Here is a 22,880-nt window from a genome sequence, read left to right on the forward strand (position 1 = left end):
TCCCGGGCTGGGCCGACCCGAATTAGCATGCCCTCCCCGGAATTAAGCCTCCCGGGTGGGGGGTGGGGCCGGGCGGCGGGGGCTGGAGACCCAGGCTGCGGGCGCGCGGCGAACTTCCCAACTCCGGCGCTAGGCGCGCCGGACCGCGGGGGGAGGGAGTCCCGTGGCGGGATTTGGGGGGAGGAAGTCCCGTTTCGTGAGTGTTTCTTCGTTTCTTTAAGAGCTACCAGAAAACAGCCCACCCCCACCCCATAAAAAAAAAAAAAAATAAGCGAGTGGGGAAGAGCCAGCCCCACGCCGGTCCGCCTCCCGCCCGCGGCCCGGCCTCCCTCCCGCTCGCCGCCTGGCTCGGCGCTCCTGCGCCCCGAGTTCTCCATCCCCTGGATCGCGGGCTCGCGGGGGCGCGGAGAAGAGGACCGAGGAAAGGTTTGGGAACGTGATGGGTTTGGGGCTTTTGGGGGGGGGAGGGGCAACTCTCCCGCCACCCCGTTCCTTCTCAAAGGGCCCCGATCCTCCAGCCTCTCGTTGCTCCCTCGCTCCCTTTCTCTACCTCGGACATTCCCAGGACAATTAGGGCTGAAGTTTTCGGGAGAAGCAGCCCCGAGCCCGTGGGATAAGGGGCGGCCCGGCTCCGCCCAGGACCCCTCCCGGACCTCCCCCCCGGCTGCCCCGGTTGGCTGCAGGGCGCGTCACTCCGCGGGGAGGCGGCGGCGGCGGTGGCGCCGCCGAGCCCGGGGCGGGCGGAGAGCAGGGACCGGCCTGGGATCCGAGTTCAGCTCCAGCCGGGGGGAGGGGAGGGGCCGCCGCTTACCCTGAACGCTGCAACCCGCCCCTGGCCTCGGGAGGCGCGGCCCAGGCCGGCCGGGCCTTGGGCAGAGCCTGTCCCCAGGACCCCTAGGCTCTCCGCCCTGGGGAGGGGGCCGCGCCCCAGGCTCCTGGCAACCAGGTGGCCGTGCTGAGCCGGGAATGGTGGCGGCGCGCGTGGTGGTGGTGGTGGGGGGGGGGGGGTTGCGGGGGTGTCCGCAGCTGTCTGGCCCGGCAGAAGCTCGTCTCCATCTCTCCGGCACTTGCCGAGCGCGGCACCCAAAACTTTTCGCACCAGCTCCATCTCCCCAGGCTGGGATGCAGCCTCCCTACCCGCACCCCGGGGTCCGGAATCGGGACCCGGGTCCCGCACTCCTTCCGCTGGGCTCGGGCGCCCGCGAACCTGAGGCTCAGTCCTCGGCTCAGCCTAGCTCTTTCCCCTTGCGCCTCAGGGTCTCCTCGCTCCCAGGTTTCCGAAGTCCTGCGCCCGAAGGACAAACTCAAACTTCGTTTGAGTAATGGGGGAGGAGGGGGGTGCAGATACACAATCCCTGCCCTATCTCGCTATCAGGAGAGGAGAGGACTCATAAGGACGCCCCAATTCGAGAGCGCCCTGGAGTCCGGAGAGCACCACAGTCGGTTCGCGCGAAGTGGGCACCAATCTTTCGAGTGGAGTTTCGGGTGCTCTGGACCCTTACCGTTCTCCCCCAAATGACTCTTCTCTCTTAGTTACGTTGGTCTTTGGTCTTTTTTTTTTTTTTTTTTTTTTTTTTTAATTCTAAATCTTTTGTGTGCGGGTGAATATGAATGTTTCTGTTTTCCTCCTGGCGACCTTCCCCCCACCCCCCTTGGTGTAACTTCTCCCTTCTTTCTTATTCCTGTTCGCCCTTTCTTCACCTTTTCTCTTCTCTTATTTTTCCTCTCTTCTGCCCTCACTCGGTCCCTGAAACACACACACACACACACACACACACACACACACACACACACACAGAGGCTACACTCCCTTTCCACTCGCTCTCCTTTCCTCCCCAGGTCCTGTTGGTTACAGTAGATTTTGATAAAAAGACAAACGAAGCTATCAGTGGGGCTGATGTTGAAGAATGAAGATAATAATGTTTCCATAGGTGGTGCTTCAAATGCCATTATTTCTCACTGAATATTTAAAGAGATCCCTCGGCAAAGATGGATCTGCGTGCTCCTGGGGTGCGAGCCGCTCGCTTTCCCCAGACCCCCGGGAAAGTGTACCGGAGCACGTGCAAATCCCGCACCCCCCACCCTTGCAAAACGGCGGTCTTCGCACACACCAGCCCTCAGTATCCCAGGTACACTAATGTGTCCGTACATGTGCACTTGCACACTCGTTTCTCCGAATATGCCCGCGTTTGGAGCCGCCGCATCCGTCTCTAACACTCTTGGCTTCTTGAAAGTCCGGGCCTCCGGGTCACCGCGTGCTGCCAGGAACCGAGCCGAGCTGGCGATCCCGCAAGCCCTACTTCCCCGTGCGCGCCGCGTGCGCCACGGGAAGCTCCCGGAATAGCTTCACACGTGTTCGTTACTTGCTCTGTGTTTTAAGATTAAGGGGGGGGGAGAGCCTTCCCTCCCCCCCAACACCAAAACAAACAACCAAACGAAACGCGCACGCCAAAGCAGCTTCGCGATGTTTAATTAAAAATGGGCGAGGAGAGACGAATTAATTGGGGGGATCCAAACTTTAATAACTTTTTTCGTTCTTTTGCGTCCTCGACGGCGTAGAGGCGGGCGTCTCGCTCTGTGCGCAGCGTCCCCCGCTAATTTCTTGTTTGTTTTCTTTCCCTCTGTGGCCGGGAGAGCTGAGAGGGGAGGTGGGGGGGGGGGATGGGAGGAGGGGGGATGGTCGGGATGGCGGGGAGAGAATTGGTCTTTATTGTTGATGGCAATACATCAATTACGGGCCATTGTCTGGGGCCCAAGTTCCGTGGTTCGCTGACGCGGGCGCTGCGATGTCAGGGCGCGGGTGAAGCTTCGCGTGCCGCGAGGCAAAGAAATAATTAAATTAATGAAAACGGAGACAGAGTGGGGGTTGATTTTTATTTTTGAGCCGGTCGAGAGAAGGCAGCGAGTGCAAGTGAGGTGCCACAGCTGGAGCCTGTCCCCACGCCTTGCTCACCCTAGTGACCTGCGCGCTGTACAGGGGGTCGCGCCGCCCCAGCCTAAGGTGGGGCAGCTGCTGGGCGAATCGGGCCGACGGGGCTCGGACTTGCCCTTTCCACCAGAGGACTTAGCACTTTGGGGCTGATCCACGCTAGGGAATGGGGGGTGGCCCGAAGTGTGGCTGCTGCTGCGCCAGGGTCGTGACCTCGTGGGTCAACAAGAACCGCACCCGGGGGAGGCGCTCGGCGAGGTGGGCGAACTCACGTTTTGGGGGCTCGATGGCCATGTTTCTACTAATGCGTCTCCTTGGTTTTCCCAAGACCTAGAACGCCTTGGTGGGTTGGCGGACCGAAGGGCTGTGCCCCAAGGCCACGGGCCACCGCTGAGTCCCCAAACAAGGGGTTTCGCCGGACCGCCCCGCGTCATCCCGATCCTGGGCAGGGGAGAGGGTGTCGAGCCTCCTCTTTCCGAGGCCTGGTTCTCCCACTCGCAAAAAAATCTTATGCCGGCCCAGTCTGACCCCAGGTTTGGGATGGAGCCTGGAATGAGGCCTGGCCTGTGCCCGGGACCCTCCTTCTCTTTCCGCCGGCGCTGGTTGAGCACCCCAGAACTGAAGGACGCCCCCCTCTCCCCGAGCCCTACGGGTGCCCCTGCTTGCTCTGCCCCAGGCCCCAGTCCCCGCGGGCCCCTGGCCAAGGGTAGGAGGGCACTACGGGAGGTTTCGTTTTCTTCTGTCAAGCAAAAAGCGGCGAAAAGGCGGCAGCGGTGCTCGGGGGGCGGGGGTGGAGGCACATCGATGGTATCAGCATTATTGATGGGGAAACGTTTGGGGCAGGAGCCCGGAGATCAGGTTCCCAGTCCCTCCTCTACCAGGAGGTGGGAGGGACGGAGTGGTGGTGGTGGTGGTGGTGATGGGGGTGTGTGTGTGTGTGTGTGTGTGTGTGTGTGTGTGTGTGTGTGTGTGTTGGGATGGAGACGCCTGAACGCGCCCGCAGGAGCCACTCCTAGGGGTTATTTGTATTTTTCTGGTCTGAAAGTTTTGGGGGGCGGTGGGCAGAGAGAGCAAGGACTGATGCAGTTAGTTACCCTAGCCCTTAGAACTCTTGCCCCGGGTGGGGGCTAGAGCACTGAGGGAGAGGGCAGAAAAAATGTCCCAGAGCAAAGATCAAGTTTGGAAAACCCACCGTCGGCTCGATTATTTTCCACGCCCCGGGACTTCGCTTTCCCGAGAGTTTCAGAAACTCCTTCCTTAACCGAACGGCTGCTGCTCAAATCCCAACCTCTCCTCCGCCACGGGAGAGGCTTCGAACCCGAGGCCTCGGGGAGCAGGCTCGGGTGGGTACCCCCGGTTCGGGCGGAGTCGACCGACGCAGTGCGCACTCGGCGCGCTCGCTCCCCAGCAGCTAAGTCCCGGCGGCGAAAAGGCGCACTTTCAGGGGGACTCCCGCCGCCCACAGCCAAGGGCTATCTCCAGACCGGCGCCGGGTGCAGCGCGGGGACCAGGCGCCCCGGCGCCGGCTCCGGCGGGAAAGTCAGCCGTGGCGAGCGAAGGGCGGGCTTGGTAACCACCCGCACGCATCCCAGCCAGAGGTCCCACACAGCCTGCCTGAGGCAAACTTCATCTTCCTTCTCTGGCAGGGCCATCCCCACGGCAGCATTCACAAACTGACTTTGCTGGCGACTGCAAGTGCCCGCGATTTTTGCTTTCCGTCCACATGCAGCGTCTTGCGCTGAAATTCACCGCGCCCCGCATGCAACAGTGCCTCGCTAAGGGGGTCTCTGGGTATAAAATTCTTCCCAAAGGAAATGTCTCGAGGTACAGAAAGTGGGAAAGACTAATCGAATTTATAAAAAGAAAACCTTTGCTTCCCTTCGGTTAAAATCCCATTGAGGTTTTCTCAAAGTGAAAAATAAAAAAAAATCATCCTCCTGCAATGAATAGAGTGTAGCTAATTCCTGGAACCTAGAGGTCGTAGGACCTTTGGATCCAGTGAAAAATGGTGAGATCTTGTGTCATCTGCTGGGAATAGGTGTGAGATCTGTGGAGCCCTTGACTCTGTGCTTTTGGGGGGTGTGAGGGGGGTCTGCCAGGAAACTCATTTTCCTTCATACAGGAGATCCTCTCAGAAGGAGTCCCAATGGGAACTCCTAGATAAACTAATTTAGCCAATCTCCCATAACAAACTTAAAAAAAAAAAATTATCGGCTGCCACTTTCTGTAGCACAATGTGCCCCTTTCAAGAATAGATCAACGATTTCCAAAGAGATGTGCATTTGATTTTACAAAAAAGCTCATGTGCCTGGGGATGGTCAGCGTTTATGGGGGGTGGGGGGGGGGGCAAGGCACCTTTTGGTTTCTGTTTGGTAGAAATCCGGATGGCCAACTCTGGTTTCAGGACTGTCCTGGGGTCCTGGCTCTTGTCTGCCCAGCAGCCTTGTGAGCCAGGCCTGTCTCTCACATTATTGGGAATTTACAAACCCTACCGATCTCAGCTGCGCTCTGACTTTCATGGGGAGATATTTCTCTGGCTTTCTCTCTACTCCGTGAGGGAGAGACGTGCTTCTGCTTGGAGGGCGCTGCTTGTCAGCGTTTTGACTCCCCCCCCCCCCACCCCGTGCCCACAAGCAACTTCAATTCCATCGCGCTGCTAACACCTCCATCCTTTCTGGCTCCCTATGTGTGATGAGAAAAAGGGGGGGGGGCGATGGATAGCCCACCCACCTCTTCTTCTCTCCCCTTTTCCAGCTCAGTGAAGTTTCTTAATGATCGCACTGTCATTTCTTTCTCTTTCCGGCCTGGCCTCCACTCTTTCATCCTGAGCGTCCCCTCCCCACCCCAGACTCTCTGACCTGTTTTGTACTAAACTCCAGTCCCTGAGCAGCCCTGCTCAGAACTGTGCTCAGGCCGGAATGGACGTAACCTTTGCTTAGGTCTTGCTGTGGCCTTTCGCCCAGGGACTGAAAGACGGGAAGACGCCAGCGAGCCTCTCCTTCTCCAACCCAAACAAAATGGTTTCGGGAGAGTTGGGGGGCAGCCTCCACTTTCCAGATTTGTTTTTATTTTCTCTTTCTTTCCTGGACCCCACAGCACCTCCAGTTTGGGAGAACAGCGCTAAGAAAACTGGCCTTTTATCCCAGGCCCCTAGACAGTGTCTTGACTGCTTCATCTCCAGTAATTGCCCCTGGCCAGCTTTATTCGCACGGCCTACCTGGGCATCAGAGTCAGGCTGGTGGGGTTCACATCCTGGCTGTCATTTAACCGTGTCCTGAGGACACAGTGGGTACATACGCTTGGTCCAGGGAGTATCATGACCCTCCTGTCTCCTGCTTCATAAAATGTAGCTGATGGAGAGGAAGCACGGTGCCTCATTCAAAGCATCCAGCAAGGAGTCAGCTCTGCCTGCTTTGAGCAGCGCGACCTCCAAATACCTCCAGCAGTTTCTTCATCTGTTTAATGGAGATAATAATAGTCCTTATTTCATAGAGCTCTCGAGGGTTAAAAGAGTTAATATGTATGAGGAATTTAGAATAGTGGCTGGCATATAATTAGCATAAATATAAGTGTTAACTATTATTGTTATTCCCCTACACGTTGTTAGGATCGGATGCTACGGGATGGTTAAAAATATCATTCCCCGTTCACCCATCCACCCATCTATTCCTTTATTCATTTACTCTGCAGGGTAACATGCCAGGCATGGGGGAGACCACAGAAACATTGTTAATCCCTCCCTTGCTTAAGGGCAGTTAGTCAGAGTGTTTGTTTCCGGGGAGGGTGTTACTGCCTGGCTCAGTGTTGGGGAGGGGAATGGAACGGCATAGGAGCAAGGGTAAAAACAGTGCTAGATTTCAGGGCATGTCTCCCATTTCGCAACTAATACTGAAAGTTGAAACTAGAGCAGGTTGTGCATGAGCCCAAGCTGAATTGTTCATGTGGGCCAGGGACAGATCATCTGCCTGCTTCTGGAAGGTTCCTGAGCACTAGTGACATGCATGCGGCCTGTCGCTTAGGTCCCTGCCTGTATTCACTGCGTTGTTTTATTTGGCTCCCACATTTGTGTTTTGATTGTGTGGACTCCTCTGAATCGGGCACAAAACAAAACAAAACAATGAAACAGGTGCTGTTTCTCTTTGGGCCCCTTGCAAGGTATAAACCGTGCGCAGTGTTGACTCAGGCCTCGTGTCGCTGGCTTTTCTGGCTTTCCGTTTTTTGTCGGATTATAAAAATTGAGCATGGTTGTAACGACAGAGCATTCTGTAGCCAAAGCTAATGGTCGGGGCGGGAAATCCTCCTATCGGCCTGTCCCTGTCGTCCTTCCCCGCCAGGTGTGTGTCTTTTGGGTCTGGATGCCGACCCTCTACGGCTGCGGCCCCCGCCTCGTTATCCGTATGAGAACCCTGTTGTGATCAAAGGTAATTTCACATTTACTGTCGGAACGCAAAGTGCTCTTGTGAACTCCCCTCCCCTCTGCTCTGCCTCGCGATGAAAACACTTTGTACGGTTAAGATGTAGAGCAAGAATGAAAGTCTGAGCAAAAAATACCCGTGAGTGGTGGCGGCGTCTTCTGTAAAATGGGAGACCGTAACCCATGTGTACGTTTTCAGGGGAATCGCGGCTTCTTCGGGAAGCGTCTGACAGCAAATGCAGCTTAAGACATTCACAGATGTCAGCGCGGGGACGGCGAGGTTTCTTTTTTCTCTGGTGTTGAAGGAACAGACTCGATTTAATCTGTCACTGGATGTCCTTCTCCTCAAAAATAGTGCCCGGGGGCCCTCAGGGGCTTTATTTAGAGGCTCTTAGGAGCTTGGCAGTATGTAAATTATGCGTGAGTGTCCTTCATAGTTCCCGGTGGTCACCGTCAGAGGGGTTTCAACATGATTTAGCATTTCGGATGATTTGTAGGAGAGTTAGAGCCAGCCAGTGCGGTGGGGATAGCCCAGGCTGGGTTTCTCGCCGGTGCATTAAATGGGTCTCCATGTCTCGGCTGCTCCTTCCGTTCTCCTCCAGGCCTCTGAGTTGATCTATGAGTAGCTCCCAGCATTGGTGGGTGGCCTCCCAAAAGTCACTGCTGTATCAAGGAGTTCTGAGATTTTTCGAAACGAGAAGGGCCTTAAAACTTTACAAAAGCACAACTCAACCTTCCCATCAATTCACTGATTCACTCATTCAGTGAACCAACGTTATTGGGCACCTACCTATGCCGGTTAGTACTTTAGGCATGAAGGATAGACTTGTGGAAAGACAAGAGAAGGCTGGGGTGCCTGGGTGGCTCAGTCAGTTAGGCATCTGACTCTTGATTTCGGTTCAGGTCACGATCTCACGGATCGTGAGTTTGAGCACTGAGTCAGGCACTGCAGCCCGGAGAGAGAGGATTCTCTCTCTCTCCTGTCTCTCTGCCCCTACCCTGCTCATGCCCTCTCTCTCTGAAAATAAATAAATAAACCAGGGGCGCCTGGGTGGCTCAGTTGGTTAAGCGACCCACTTTGGCTCAGGTCACGATCTCCCGGTTGGTGGGTTCAAGCCTCGCGTTGGGCTCGCTGCTGTCAGCGCAGAGACATTTGGACCCTCTGTCCACCTCCCTGCCCCTCCCCCTCTCGCGCACGTTTCCTCTCTGTCTCTTTCTCTCTCTCAAAAAAATAAATAAATATTAAAAAAATAAATGAATAGGAGCCCCTGGGTGGCTCAGTCAGTTAAGCGTCCAACTTTTGGTTTTCGGCTCAGGTCATGATCTCGAGGCATCGTGAGTTCGAGCCCCACGTCGGGCTCTGCACTGACGGTGCAGAGCCTGCTTGGGATTCTCTCTCTCCCTCTCTCTCTGCCCCTCCCCTGCTCACTGTCTCTTTCTCTCTCTCGCTCTCAAAAATAAACTTACAAAAATTAAGGTAAACAAATAAATAAACAAACTCTGAAAACAGATGGGGAAGGTCTCTGGTGTTCCGGAGTCCACATTCTGGAAGGGGATAGACATTAAAAAAAAAGATAGATTGGCTAAAACCCAAGACTGGGAAGCATTTTGGAGAATCTAACGCCGCGTAGCATGATGAAGAGTGACTTGGGTGACAGAACAGGGAGGGAGAGGTGGGGGTCAGGACGGCCTCCGAGGAAGTGACCTTCACACCGAGTCAGGAACGAGGGGAAGGTGTCCGCCATGCCACGATCTGGGGACACGAGCATTCTGGGCCGAGGAGAGAGCAGTCGCAAACATCCTGAGGAGGGACGGGCTCGGAAAAGTATGCTCCTTTTCCCTTTGCTTCCTCTCCTCCTTATTCTACTTTCAGGAGGATTTGAGAAATTAAATACGTCCCTTTTTTTTGTATTGGGCTTTCTAGTTGAATGGGTAAAACAAATTGTGGAAGGTCCACACAATGGAATACTACTCAACCGTAAAAAGGAATTAGACACTGATACTTTCAGTGAGGTGGCTGAATCTCGAAAGTCTTATGCTGAGTGAAAGAAGCCAGGACCAGGGCGCCTGGGGGTGTGGGGGGGGCTCAGTTAAGCGACCGACTCTTGATTTCGGCTCAGGTCATGATCTCACGGTGCGTGGGTTCGAGCCCCACATCGGGCTCTGTGCTCACAGTGTGGAGCCTGCTTGGGATTCTGTCTCTCTCTCCCTCTCTCTCTGCCCCCTGCTCACCCTCTCTTTCTCAAAATAAATAAACTTAAAAAAAAAAAAAAGGAGGAAGAAGAAGAAGCCAGAACCGAAAGAGTACGCAGGGCATCATTCCACTTCTATAAAATTCTAGACAATGCAAACCAATCTATGGGGACAGAAAGCAAATTAGCGGTTGAATGGTTGCCTGGGGACAGAGGGGGAGGGAAGGAGAGACTGTCGAGGAGTCCAGGGAAACTTGTGGGGGTAATAGATGTGTTTGTGTTCTTGATTGTCCTCGCGGTCGCACAGTTACATACACATTTCAAAACGGATCAGATTGTACACCTCACACATGTGCGGCTCGGTTTGCTTCAGTCGTATCTCCACAACGATGAAAAACGAGGTTTCTCATTTTGGAACATGCTGGAAATGCACGGTAGAGATAAGGAATTTAAAAAGACATTTAAATGGAAGTCGCCACTGTCGTATGTAAACACTCGGCCCCTATAAGGTCTTCGGGGCTTGGTCACGTTTGATCTGGGAACAAGTATTTGCTTGGGTAGTTCTGGGACCGGGGTTGGCACTGAGCCAACTACCTTGACCCTGGAAAAAGCATAAAGTTTTCCTGGTGTTTTTGAGTCGTCGTGACTTTTTTCTGTGATTCTACCCAGAAACAAAAAGCCCTTTGAATGCCAGGTGTTAATCTAGTCTTGGAATTAGAGGCCCCATGGCTGGTGAGAGAGAGAAGGTTCGAGCCCCAGCAGCTGGTGCGTCCAGATGGAGTTTCAGAGTCTGAAGCTGGACCGACACTATTCACGCTGACTTGTAGTTTGCTGACGGGAGGATTAGCTCGAGATGCTGCGACGCAGTTGTCAGGAAGGACCATCTCGGGTGAAGAACGAGGTGTCTCCAGCCTGCCACGGACAGGTTACGAGAAAAACATGATGAAGAAGAAACACGCAACAGAAAACAGAGTCACACAAAATGTAAGCTCGAAGTTGTACCACCTCAAAATCGTTCTGGACTGCGGCTCCAAAGATTCGAATTCAGTATGTACACAGTGAGGGCCAGGGCTCTGCCTTTTCATCAATACCCTAGTTACACCGTAGTTGACTTTGACGTGGGTGTCCCAGAGTTCCCATTTTGGGACGCGCTCACGCAGACAGGGGAGGTGGGTCGGCGGTGGGGCCTTCTCTATCAGCGTGTCCTTGCGACCCTCTACAAGCTAAATCGAGGACCAGAAATTAAGCTGGGGGGTGCTTCCCTCTGTGTTCTTAGCTTCAGCAAAAGACCCTTTAATTTCAACAGACAAATCACTTTTTAAGGGGCTCGGGGGGGTGCTCATAGATTCCTTAAGAGGGCAAGAGAATCAGGCTCAGCCTGTCTAGATCTGGTCTCCAGAAGAGCTCCTGAGGAGATATCACTCTCACCAACGGAAGCAGTCCCAATGCTGACCCTGCAGAAGCTGGGTGCCATAGAAGCTTCTGGGCGTTGGCTGTACACTCCTGTGATGTCTTCAGCAGACTGGATTCCCTACAGGCCTTGGCTCCGGAGTCAAAGTCTTCGGCAGGGCATTTGGGGGCTGCTTCATAGCTGCAAGGGAGCCTGGGGGAATAGATGCCTGGCATTTTCAGCTTCTGTCTCAGGGGGATCTAAGGCTCGTGTAGTGGGGAGTTCCCTGAGCTTTGGGAACCAGAAGAATGTCAGGTGTCTCTATGACTTGTACGGCCCCATCCTCCGCCTGAGACGTTCACTACAATCTTTTTATTTTCCTGAACATCACAGAAGGTCCCCAGAACACTCGCTGGGGATGGCCGCAAGCTTTACTTCAGGCATCTAGGGCAGCAACAGCCCTTCTCATGTTTATTTATTTTTGAGAGAGAGAGAGAGAGAGAGAGAGAGAGAGAGAGAGAATGCAAGCGGAGGTGGGGCACAGAATCCGAAGCAGGCTCCAGGCTCCGAGCTGTCAGCGCAGAGCCCAGCGTGGGGCTCGAACTCGTGAACCACGAGATCATGACCCGAGCCCGAGTCGGACGCCCCACCGACTGAGCCACCCAGACGCCCCAGCAACAGCCCTTCAGTTGAGTTCACCCTCTGCATTTGAATGGGGCTCTGCCTTCATCATACCCCTTCCAGCTCAACCCAGCATGTCAGAGGATCCCTCAGAAAGACTCCTCAGGCACCATCCATCGGCCCTCAGCCACCTGCTGGAATGTTCTCGGAAAAAAAGGGAGGGAGAAGATAACCGCCACGGTTGCATCCTTGCCAGGACTCAGGCTTGGGGCTGAGCACCGTACTCACATTAATTAGCTTCCTGAATCCCCCCAGGAACTCTGTAAAGCAGTTCCCATGTTTCCCATTTTACAGATGAGAAAACCGAGGCACTTGAGTAACTGCCCTGGAATCACAGGGGTTTGGAGCCACTGGGTGCCTCACGCCAGGTCTCATGACATCTTTATGAGAGGACAAAAGTAAATGAAACCAAGTGAAACAAAGTGATAACAAAAAAACGTCTTCGGGTTTTAGGAAGCCCAGGTGAGGAGGGGACTTGGGACAGGAGTTGGCGTGGGCACAGTCTGGACCTCTGTTTTGATTTAAGATAACAGAGCTGTGGTTGCTTTGTATTTTTCTTTTTTTTTTTTTTATGGATGGTCTTTAAATGCCTTTGATTTCAAACTGTGCAGCTGCTGGAGAGCTTTAAGTAAATCCACCCCCATGAATTAAACTGTCTCTGATTCTAGATGAGTTCCTTTTTTTCAAGTTTATTTATTTATTTTGAGAGAGAGAGAGAGAGAAGGAGAGGGAGAGGGAGAGGGAGAGAGAATCCCAAGCAGGATCCACACGGTCAGTGCAGAGCCCGATGTGGGGCTCGATCCCACGAACCGTGAGATTATGACCTGAGCCAAAGCCAGACGCTCAACCGCCTGAGCCACCCAGGCGCCCCTCTAGATGAGCTCGTGACGCAAGCTGGCAATCGAGCCAAGCGCCCCCCACCCCAGCCCCCAACCCCGCCTTCCGGATGACTGCGTAGTTAAGACAGGCAGAAACTTCTGTTTCTTCTTTTTGCCCTGATGGCTGTGGTTGAAGAGTAGTACGGGTGTAGAAGAAAGAGCTATAGAATTGAGGAAAAGGGTGTTGGAGTTGAAACCCTTCTGCTCTGGTTACTGGTAGCAGGATCTTACCCCCAGGCTCGTAGGTGAGCTGGTGGAGCGTCATTATCTATGTAAATCAAGTGACTTCCTCTGTATAGTCACCTGTCTGGGGGTGTTGGCGAGGGTGCCCGACTGTTGGCTCCCCAAGGGCGGGACACATGGTTAGGTGTTTGGTAAATATTTGTTGAATGAGTGGATCTGGGGAGAGACAGGCTGGTGAAGGGCATCTGTGCACGCTCTAAAATGCTGACAGATGTTAGCAGCCCCGTACTGTTACGAGAGAGAGTAGTGTCTCAGCCTTCGGTGCTCTCAGAAATAACCAGCAGTGGGAGGGGGACACCTGGGTGGGCAGTCAGGGAAGCGTCCGTCTTCGGCTCGGGTCATGATCTCCCGGTTCGGGAGTTCGAGCCCCGTGTCAGGCTCTGTGATGAAGCCTCAGAGCCTGGAGGCTGCTTCGGATTCTGCGTCTCCCTCTCTCTCTGCCCCTCCCCTCCTCGTGCTCTCTCTCTCTCTCTTTCTCCAAAATAAATAAAACATTTTAAAAAGTTAAAAAAAAAGAAAAGAAAAGAAAAACAACCTGGGGATCTTGTTGGAATGCAGTGGGAGGTCGGCAGTGGGGCCCGGGGTTCCAGATCTTCTAACAAGCTCCCAGGCGATACAGGTGCCTCCGGGGCCCCGGACCGCCCTGCGTAGCGAGGGTGTTCAGTGAGCGGCCGGCAAATGTTAACGCCAAGCGTGGTAGGGATGGGGTGACGGAGACGAGATCTTCCAACAGGAGCGTGGCTCAGAGGTCCAGTTCGTCCAGTGTCCAGAAATGTCCCCGCTCCGGCACCGCACCTGTGAAGGAGCCAGAAGCGCATTCCCGTGTGCTCCTGCAGCATCGAGGGTGGCCTGGCCACGGTAGCTCGCGTTTGCCATATTTGGTGAAAATGTGGCTCTGGCTGCCCGTGACTCTGAGTCACCAGCGCGTGGCACCAGCATTAATAACCTCTAATACTTGTTAGACATGGTGTGTGTTGAGCGGCTGGTCCGCCCTTGACACGTCCTGTTGCCATTCCAGCAAAGGTGGCTGCTGCTGATTGTTTTATGAGACCCTTTCACATCTCCTGAGTCCGTTCTCTTGGCAATGACGTGGGTATCAGCTGTGTGGGCTCTGGAATGTTTACCCCAGATCCCGGACACCCGGGCTTTATTCCCACCTCTGCCCCTTTGCTGGAGGCAGGGGTTTCTCCTGGGGGCAATCTCCACCCTCGGGGACATTTGGCAGCTGGTGGGAACATTTTGGGTCGTCGTGGCTGGGGTGTGTTCCTGGCACATAGTGGAGTGGAGACGCAGATGCTGCCGAACACCGCCTGGGACGGTCCCCACTATAGTCACCGGGCCGAAGATGTCATAGCGCTGAGGTTGAAGAAACCCTGGTGCAGAGGGTGCCTCCTCCAGAGAATGCTTTTGCGTAGGCTTCTCGGCTGACTGCAGAGTGGGAGAAGAAAAAAAAAAAACTCACGTTATTTTTCTTTCTTTTTTAATGTTTATTTATTTTTGAGAGAGCGAGAGACGGAGCATGAGCGGGGGAGGGGCAGAGGGCTCACAGACCCCCGCGGCGGGGCTCGAACCCGGGAACCGCGAGATCACGACCTGAGCGGAAGTCGGACGCGTAACTACTGAGCCGCCCAGGTGCCCCGTCCGTGTGTTATTTTTCTAACTTTCAAGGCCAATAGCCTCTTGGGGCCGTGGGTTCAAACCAAGGCCGGTGGGAGCGAGCTCCCGGCCATCTCTGCACCTTACCCCTCTGCCTGGTACAGTGAGGGTGTTGTGGGTCGGGGGGGTGGGGTGGGATTTTGGTTTTCCCGTCCAACACGTGGAGGGAGGAAGGGAGCCAAGAGCCCCGCTGGGTGTGTGCCTGTGCCGTCTATTTCAGACCTAGGCCCTGAGCGCTTTGGCCACTGCCCGTCTCTCTCTGGCTCGGATCAGCAGGAGGAAGCAAAGTGCTTAGAGCCACCTTGGCTGCAACAGCCAGACTTGGCTCCCACCCCCCCCGCCCCCCCTCCCCCAAGACAGAAGAAGAAGAACGCACGCTAGACAACTCGTTTGGCAGAAAAACACCTTTTCCTCTCCAAAAACCGAGGCACGCCTAATGAGGTGTGGCCTCCCTGGAGTAATTGAATTTGGAATGCCTCTCGGCAGCACGTGGGTCCCTCCAGCGGGAAGCTGCCCCAAACCCCTCCGGCAGCAGGCTCTGGGGGCTCTGCTCTCCTGCCAATGCGTAGGAATAAAATGGGGCGGTGGGGGGAACCCTTGGGGATGGCCCGGCCAGTGCCAGGGACCCCGGGGAAGGCTGTTTCACAGCACAAGGAAACGTCAGCGGGCAGGTGGCGGGCAGGTGCCAGGCAGGCGGCGTGTTGCATCCTGGAAATGGTTTCTTTGCTGCAAGCTCGTGCGGGAGGCAGAAGACGTTTGTCACAGAGGCAGAGACGGGTGGGCCCCACGACGGGATGAGCCTTGATTCTGTCTCTGGCAGCCTTTTACTGCGAGTGATAGGTGCCATCTGGGTCTGACTTGAGAAACGACCGTGCTGCAGGCGCTTCCATCCGTGCAGCTTATTGATCGGCTGTGTCCCACCTCCCTGGAGGAAGGGGAGAGAAGGGAAAAACTCAGGGGCTGCAGTACAGCCCCCGCAGTGTGGTGCTGGGGGCTGCGGCTGCCCCCCCATGGTGACAGTATACATGATGGTCCTTACGGCTTCCTCCCTCCGATCGCCACGCTGTGCCCCCACAGAGACAAGCCAGGTCTGCAGGCACAGTGACCTTTCAGAAAGATGCATGCGTCTTCTGATTTGTTTTCCTCATCAAAATGGTGTGGCCGTGATTCATTTTTCCACCCTTGATACGCTGGGCCCGAAAGCCATTCATCTGGGGCGGAACACCTGAGGATCCCATTCATAAATAATCCTTTTTTTTCTGGGTCCCCCCCAGCCGTGGGGTGTGCGGGGAGATTTACACGCCTGGAGCCCACAGGCCACACTCACGGGGGAGAGTGCGTACCCGATCCTCTGATTTGGCGTGTGGGATTAAACAGTCTGGATCAATATATTGCCATCAGCCCCGAGGGGACATGTTTACGGCATGTACATGAGAGTTAATAATGTAGAAGAGACAGGATCTGCCATCGGCCGCAACCGGGGCATAAAACCCATCTTCCAAGTAAACACATGAAGGCACTTTAGCAAAAGTTCTGTCTGTGGCTGTTCAGCCTGCAGAGAGAGAAAGGTCTGTGGAGGATAAGGCTGCCTGAAATGAGTCAGGAGGGGTGAGTGGGGTGATGGGGAGAGGGGCCTTCCTGGCGATCTGGCTGTACAGCTGAGTGGCTAAGGGCCAGGTCAAGCGCCTCAGTTTCTGCAAGTCTCAGTCTATTAATGACCATAATAGTACCTGGCCTCGTAGGTTGTTGGAAGGATCTATTGGACTAATGTGTATAAAATGTGTACCCTGTCCCTGGGGTTTAGCGATGGCTCTGTGAATGTCAGGCGGGAGATGACGATGCCGTTGATGACGTTGCTGTTGGTGGCAAGGGATCACTTGATGCCTGGAAGGTACCAGATTACAAAGTAAAGTCACATGCCCTCACCTGACTCCTACTACCCTGTGTCAGGTAAGAAGCAGCCTCTTCTCCTACTTCAAAGCGTGCTTGGTGGCCAGGAGGCCAGGCAGAGCAGTCGCAGAACGTGCCCGCGGTGGGATGATTGTTTGAACTCCAGATCTGGTCTTGACCTCTGCCCTAGAGCCCTGTCCTTCGCTGCCCTGGCTTCCTCAGGCGGTCTGTTGGCCGTGGGGCCCCGAGGCTGTAATGTGGTTTTCACCTACGGCTAGCAAACTCTGGGTAAAGGACACTGGTCGCCAAAGTCGTCACTCAGCATTCTTGTTTGCGTGGTATTTTGGCCTTTGGATGGTCTGTGTCTTCATTCTGTTGTGTTCACCGAGTGTTGCCAATTCATGGTGAATATGGCAGGCGGGAGACCCCAAGCAGCCAGAGCCTGCGTGTGGAGGGAAGGTTGCCAATTCGGCAACTAGGATTCTGTGTACCCTTTTTTGGTCAATTAAAACCTTGTGTTTAACTCAGATCATCCCTTCATGGGGCCATCTGAGTCCGTAATAATCTCAATGGCTACATGTGCTGAGCCAGGCATTCACTGAAACGCTTTACAAGTACAATCTCAGTTATAGGCTTTGCAGCAGCCTTACAAAGAAGGCCCTTTTATATGGCAGCGTTCTTGGCTGCAATCAACCAAAGCCAACCTGCTATTCCAGAAGGACGGAGTTTGTGGGAAGGACACTGGGGCTTCCAGAGTGGTTGGAGGGCTGAAACACAAGGCTGCGGCAAGGGGCAGGGGCGCGGTGGATCCCAGAGGACCAGGCAGCAGGGGAAGGCTGTTCCGTGTGCCGGCTCAGCTGACCAATCCCCTCCGAGTCCACTCGATCAGGATATGCTGGGCTTACGTCAAGACCTGCCGTTTGGGGGGCCTGGCTGGCTCAGTCAATAGAGCATACGACTCTTGATCCTGGGGTTGTGAGTTCAAGGTCCATATTGGGTTCCAGTAGTGTTTACTAAAAAAAAAAAAAAAAAAGAAAAAAAAGAAAAAAGACTTGCCATTTGGCCGGGCCGGGGGAGGAACAAAAGATCTTGCCTTTCAAGCACCAATAATGCCCACTGGGGAGTCCCCAAAAGGAGTTTTGAATGTCGGTTGGTGGCGGGGAGGGCTGGATTCTCCATAGCCCAACGTGGCAAATAACCACCACAGGAACATTGATGGCCCCGTTGTATAGATGAATAAACTGAGGCTCAAAGGGTTGGGCAAATTGCCCAGTTTCCACGGGCATCCAATGGCAGAGCTGGGATTTGCCCTCAGAATTCTCCTCCTCCAGACACTAAGCTGCTAACCACTGAGCGGTCTGCCTCCCGTTAGGGACTTCCTTCCATCGATGAGGATGAGCTCAGGGCTGACCGTCACAGGATGGTCTACTCCACGTGATCTGAGAGTAAGGAAATTTAGTAGCTCCCCTTCTCAGAGTGGGTTAATCCAGAGCCTCCGTCATGACATCAGGGACCCGTGCCAGTCTCATTGTAAGGCTGGGTCCCCTTGTGGCTACAGGGTGACAGTCACAGGCCTCAAGGCTCCTTGCTCCCTCGTTCATGTCCCACTGGGGAAAGTGAGAGTAGGCTGTCCTCTCCTCTCTCTGTCTCAAGTACATGAAAGAACTTTCTCAGAAGCCTCTGGCAAACCTCTCCTGGAGTCTCACTGGCCAGAACTGGGTCACATGAGCACTATTAAAACACATGTCAGGTGTGATTAACCTCAGACCTGTCCCTGGAGATGGCCGCAAACCCCAAACTGCATGGCCTTTCCCAGATGACGGAGGAGGGATACAGATATTAGAGAGTTGCCCATGGTCCACTAAAGGGAATAGCAATGCATTTAAATATCCATTATTTATAACGAGGACCCAGGCTGCTGACTAGATTTCCTATACTGATACCTGTGATCAGGTTTATCTCCTTCTCTAGTTAATAAATGCTTTCGCTACACAGCAGCGGTATAAAAAGAACGAAGATACATTATTTGTTCATTGTTCTTTCCAGCCCGGACTTTAGAATCTGACCAGTCTATGGCTCGCACATTCTCTCACAGACACCCCGCCCTGGAGCTCTCCTAGCCACCTCTCATTGCCTTTACAGGCTCGTTTTATTTGTCAACGTCGTTTTAAAACACAGCTTGCCTCCCAGTGCAGTCACTGGTGCCATCCATGAGGAAGGGTGGTTTGGAGGAAGGGGGAAGGTAGGGCAGAGAAGAAACTTCGCCGAAGGTATGCCATCTCCCCGGTGGAGAGGCTTCTCAGAGCGGGATTGCGCCGTTCGTCGGGGTGCTGTGGGTTGCAAGTGACAAAGGTCCAAGTGGACCCTGTGTAAGGAGGAGAGGGACTGAGTAGGGGCTGGAGTACCTCGGCAAAGGTGCAGGCGGACTTCAGGAACCAATGACACGAGGGGCTCACGAGGCCTCCCCACACATTCCCCTCTCGTTCTGCTTCTCACTGTCCTTCCTGTCCACTAGACCGGCTTCCTCCACTTCTGACATACCCTCGTGGACAGAAATGCGGCTGCCTGGAACGCTCTCTGCCTTATGCCAAGATATTAGATGCTTATTTTGTTTTTTTAAGAGAGAGAGAGAGAGAGAGAGAGAGAGAAGGAGAAGACCCCAACCTGAGACAAAAATCAAGAGTCGGACGCTCAACTGACTGAGCCACCCAGGCGCCCCTTTTTCAGTTTTCATTTCAAGGATCCCTGAAAGGGCTGTCTGTGGTCCAATGTGGCTCAGTGCCAATCCCTGGCCAGTCACCTATGGTCAGGAGTCACGCAGTACTTACAAAGTGATTCCCAATGGGGAGTGGGGCAGTTCTGGGAGGGTGGTCCCATGAATTCCATCACAACTATCTTAGTGGCATTGAGGGGAGGGTGGGGGGAAGGGAGCTTCCTTTGTGAGTCTGGGGACTTTGGCTCTGCCTGGAATTTCCCAAGGAGACTCAAGTTCTCTCTCATCTCACCCCTTCCTCTGGAGGATTCTCTGGAAGCTGCTGGATCCCTCAGGAAATGGTGGTTGACAGAGCTGGACAAATGGACACAGCACAGTCCCCGCCCTCAAGGAGACTAGAGACGGGTCAGGGAGACGGATGCGCACACAACTTCGGAGCCTTCACCGGGACTCCTGGGGACGTCAGCTGTGACACTCACCAGGCGTCATGGCAGTTTCCTGTGCGGGGGCTTCTGCAGAATCTCTGCCACGTCCCGGACTTGGCTCTGTGCCGCCGTGGCAGGTAAGTGATGGGATGAATACCCCTCCCGCCCCACCATTCAAGGCAGAATCAGAATTGCCAGAGAGAGGTGCAAGCCGGCTGCCTGTGAGAGGGGAGCCGGGGACTGGGGAGGCCATCACAGTTGTGGCCCGCACCGAGCTGTGCCACAAGGGGCCAATAGATGGGAAGAAATGGCCACTGAGAGGTGAGGTGGGAGGTCAGCTCCTCCTGAACGGCTCTGCAGGCTTCTCGGTGTTTCTGTCCCCGGCCTGGGCTCTGACAGCCCAACGTGCTCCCCAGAACGCTATGTGAATCACAGCGATCAAACCCGAGTTGTCCCTGAGATCCAACATCTGCCGGTATATGCTGCGCCTTCCGGGTGCTCTGGGTATTTCCAACCAGCCAGTCCTACTCATCTTCACGATGAGTACCAGTCTGTGGCACTTTGTCACAGCAGGCTGGACCGACCAAGACAGCACAGATTGCAGAGGCTGCTGCCTTTCCACTGGGCTTTCAGAGAGAGGCCCTCAAGTTCCCCCCCGAGGCTGGCCTGCTCCTGAATGGGGATGAGACATGCTTTCATAACTGGTGTCAGAACTGGCCAGGAGCAAGAAGTTGGGACTGAGCCCCAGTGTCCCATGGGGACCTGGAACCAGTGCAGCTTATAGGAGAAGGAGGGCTGGATGACAGAGGAACCAGTCAAGGTGTGTGTGGAAAACCACCTGAGCCGCAGGGTGAACCAGGTGAGCGGGTTTGCTTCTGAAGGACTGAACCCTGGTGGGCCTTCTGCAGAATGGCGACACTGTGGGGGTGGCCCCAGGACAGCAAAACATGGTCCCAGCAGCCAGAGTGCCCCCCCCAACCCCCACCCCCGGGGAACTGAAGTCAGGAGCCAGGGCGACAAGGGACAAGCATGAACCCGGGCTTTATATCCAAATATTTTAGAAGGTTTGTTAGGACAAATCAAGGCCAAGGTGAGGCTATGAATGAATCCTATTTCCTATTCCACATAGATTTTCTTTCATTTATTTTTGGTTTTCATTCAGGTATTTGCTGGTTTGTTTACTTTCAGGGAAGCCACGGTTTCCCAGCAGGGTTCACTGGACCCTCGAAGGATGAGGATTTCTAAAGAAAGTTCCTAAATTTCTCATCTAGGGGCTTTCCGCTTCTGAAAGTATGGCCCGCTCTTAAAAGAACACATTTTATAGCAGGATCTGGGACACATGGACAAACACATCACTGAAACAAGGGTTTCAAAAGCCAAAACTTGCCCAGAATAGAGGTGGAACAGTCTTAGCATCGTGGTGCTCAGAGAGTGGTCCCAAACCAGCAGCAGGTACCGCCTGGGATCTTGTTGGAGAGGAGGACTCCCAGGCCCCACCCCACATATGCTCTATGGGGGGTTTTTGGAAAGTTACCAAGACTTCCATGTGATTCTGATACATTCTAAAGCTTGAGAACCACTGCATTGTCATATAATATACTATGCTATTCTAATCTATTAATGAAAAAAACTTTATTTTTTAAAAGTTTATTTATTTTGAGAGGGGGGGAATGAGTGGGGGAAGGGTAGAGAAAGAGGGAGAGAGAGAATCCCAAGCAGGCTCCATGCTGTCCGCGCAGAGCCCGACGTGGGGCTTGAACTGATGAACTACGAGATCATGACCTGAGCTGAAACCGAGAGTCAGATGCTTAACCGACTGAGTCACCCAGGCGCCCTGGAAAAAACACCTTATTTTTAAGCTACAAGTTTGGGGGTAGTCTAAAGGCTACCTAAAAAACCCTCTGAGGCTCTGTGTGGGCTCCCACCTGCTTCCCTTTCCAAGTTCATCTCGTACTATCTGCCCCTGACAACCTTGCTCTAGCCAGCCCGCCTCCTTTCTGCTTCTCAAACTCAGCCCTTTCTAGAAGCTCCTGAACCTCTGCCATGTTGCACCCCTGCCGAGAGCCTCTCCCTGCGGCTCTCACAGGACTTGCTCGTGCTCTAGAAGGAGCCGTGACTTAGATGCTCTTCCTCAGGGAGACTGCCCTGGCCAGTCTGTTTCCTTTTTGGTAGAGCCCTTAACACAGCTGATACCTGTCTGCCTCCAGTTGAAGGTAAGCTGTGTGGAACGATGCCTGGCATATAGTAGGTCTTCAGTAAATATTTGTCGAAGGAAGGAATGGATTAATACCTTTCAATCCGACGGACCTGGTGGAACACCTCATGATCACCCGGGGAGCATCTTCAATCCACAAAGCCCCGCTCCCCCTCTGCGGTGTGGTCCTTTGGGGATAATATGGAGAATCCCCTGTCCCGATTCCTGGCTTCCCCTGCCCTCCACCATTCTTCGTATGCAATATCTTAACCAGGAAAATACAGAGGGAGTAGCACCAGACTCGAAGTTAGGGCACAAGGGTTACACACAGAGTTCAGTCCAGCCTGGCCATTTGACCTTGGGCAGGTCTCTGAGTGCCTTTAGGCCCAGGACAGTTGGGGTCACAAACCTGCTTGTAAGAGTCGTCAAGAGTGAGATGGGAGAGAGCTTAGGAACATGCCGCTTATTACGAAGGACTCACAAGCTTCCCACCTGAGGTGTTGACCCATAAGCCGCATGTGCGACACAGAGACACAAGACCCCCAAGGAAGCCTCCGGAGCGTGGGCATACAAGTCTGTGGTCGGAGCCCGCAGACGTGAAAATACTACCACTGGTCCTGTGAAGAGTCCCTGAGCCTCAGGGTCTAAAAGACGGCTTTGCTGATTTGCATAAGGATCTGCAGAGCCTTTGCAAGTCATTGGAGGCAGATGGGAATACATCAGGATCCATAATACTCTGGCAACCATCATTGGCCCCTTCACCTTCACGGCCTCCCTGCTGGAGCCCAGCCTGGAAAAATGGCGGGTTGGGCTTCCCCTGGGGGCTCCCGCGGCCGCCCCCTCCTTCCAGAAGCGAGTATGGGGGCTTCCGAGGCACTCCAGTGCCACGCTGCCTGATGGATGGCAGGCCTTAAGCGTGACTGAGCTTTCACAGTGGAAACCATTAAAGGGTGTTCTCCTTTTAATTCTTTGTGGTCGTTCTCACTCCTTCCTCGGAGAAACCTCTGATTTTTCACTTGCGAGACGCTTGGCTGCGCTTGTCATACCCTAAAAGGTGATTTCAGTTCTCCGATGCCAGGGAACCTTTTCCGCTGATCAAAACACAGCTGCAGAGGCCCGTGTGATCTGCTAATGGGCACCCCAACTCTGGGGTATGTCTCTCCATACCTGGGAAAATAGATATAATTAGGATAACGGATATCATATGTATATGCAAATGCAGCAGGTAGAAATGACTAGCAGTGAGACAGGGCTTGACTTTGCCAAATCCCGTCA

At 54.0% G+C, this 22,880-nt stretch overlaps 1 long non-coding RNA gene across 1 annotated transcript; it reads left to right on the forward strand.

The window, feature by feature from the left end:
- The first annotated feature begins 267 nt into the window (after positions 1-267).
- LOC132690394 (uncharacterized) lies at positions 268-22,537 on the forward strand. Its single transcript, XR_009615380.3, has 3 exons — positions 268-426; positions 19,293-19,548; positions 20,600-22,537. It is a non-coding gene; the product is annotated as an uncharacterized LOC132690394 (long non-coding RNA).
- Positions 22,538-22,880: the final 343 nt, after the last annotated feature.

The sequence above is a fragment of the Panthera onca genome, chromosome E2 (assembly GCF_046562875.1).
Source record: "Panthera onca isolate mPanOnc1 chromosome E2, mPanOnc1 haplotype 2, whole genome shotgun sequence".
NCBI lineage: Eukaryota > Metazoa > Chordata > Mammalia > Carnivora > Felidae > Panthera > Panthera onca.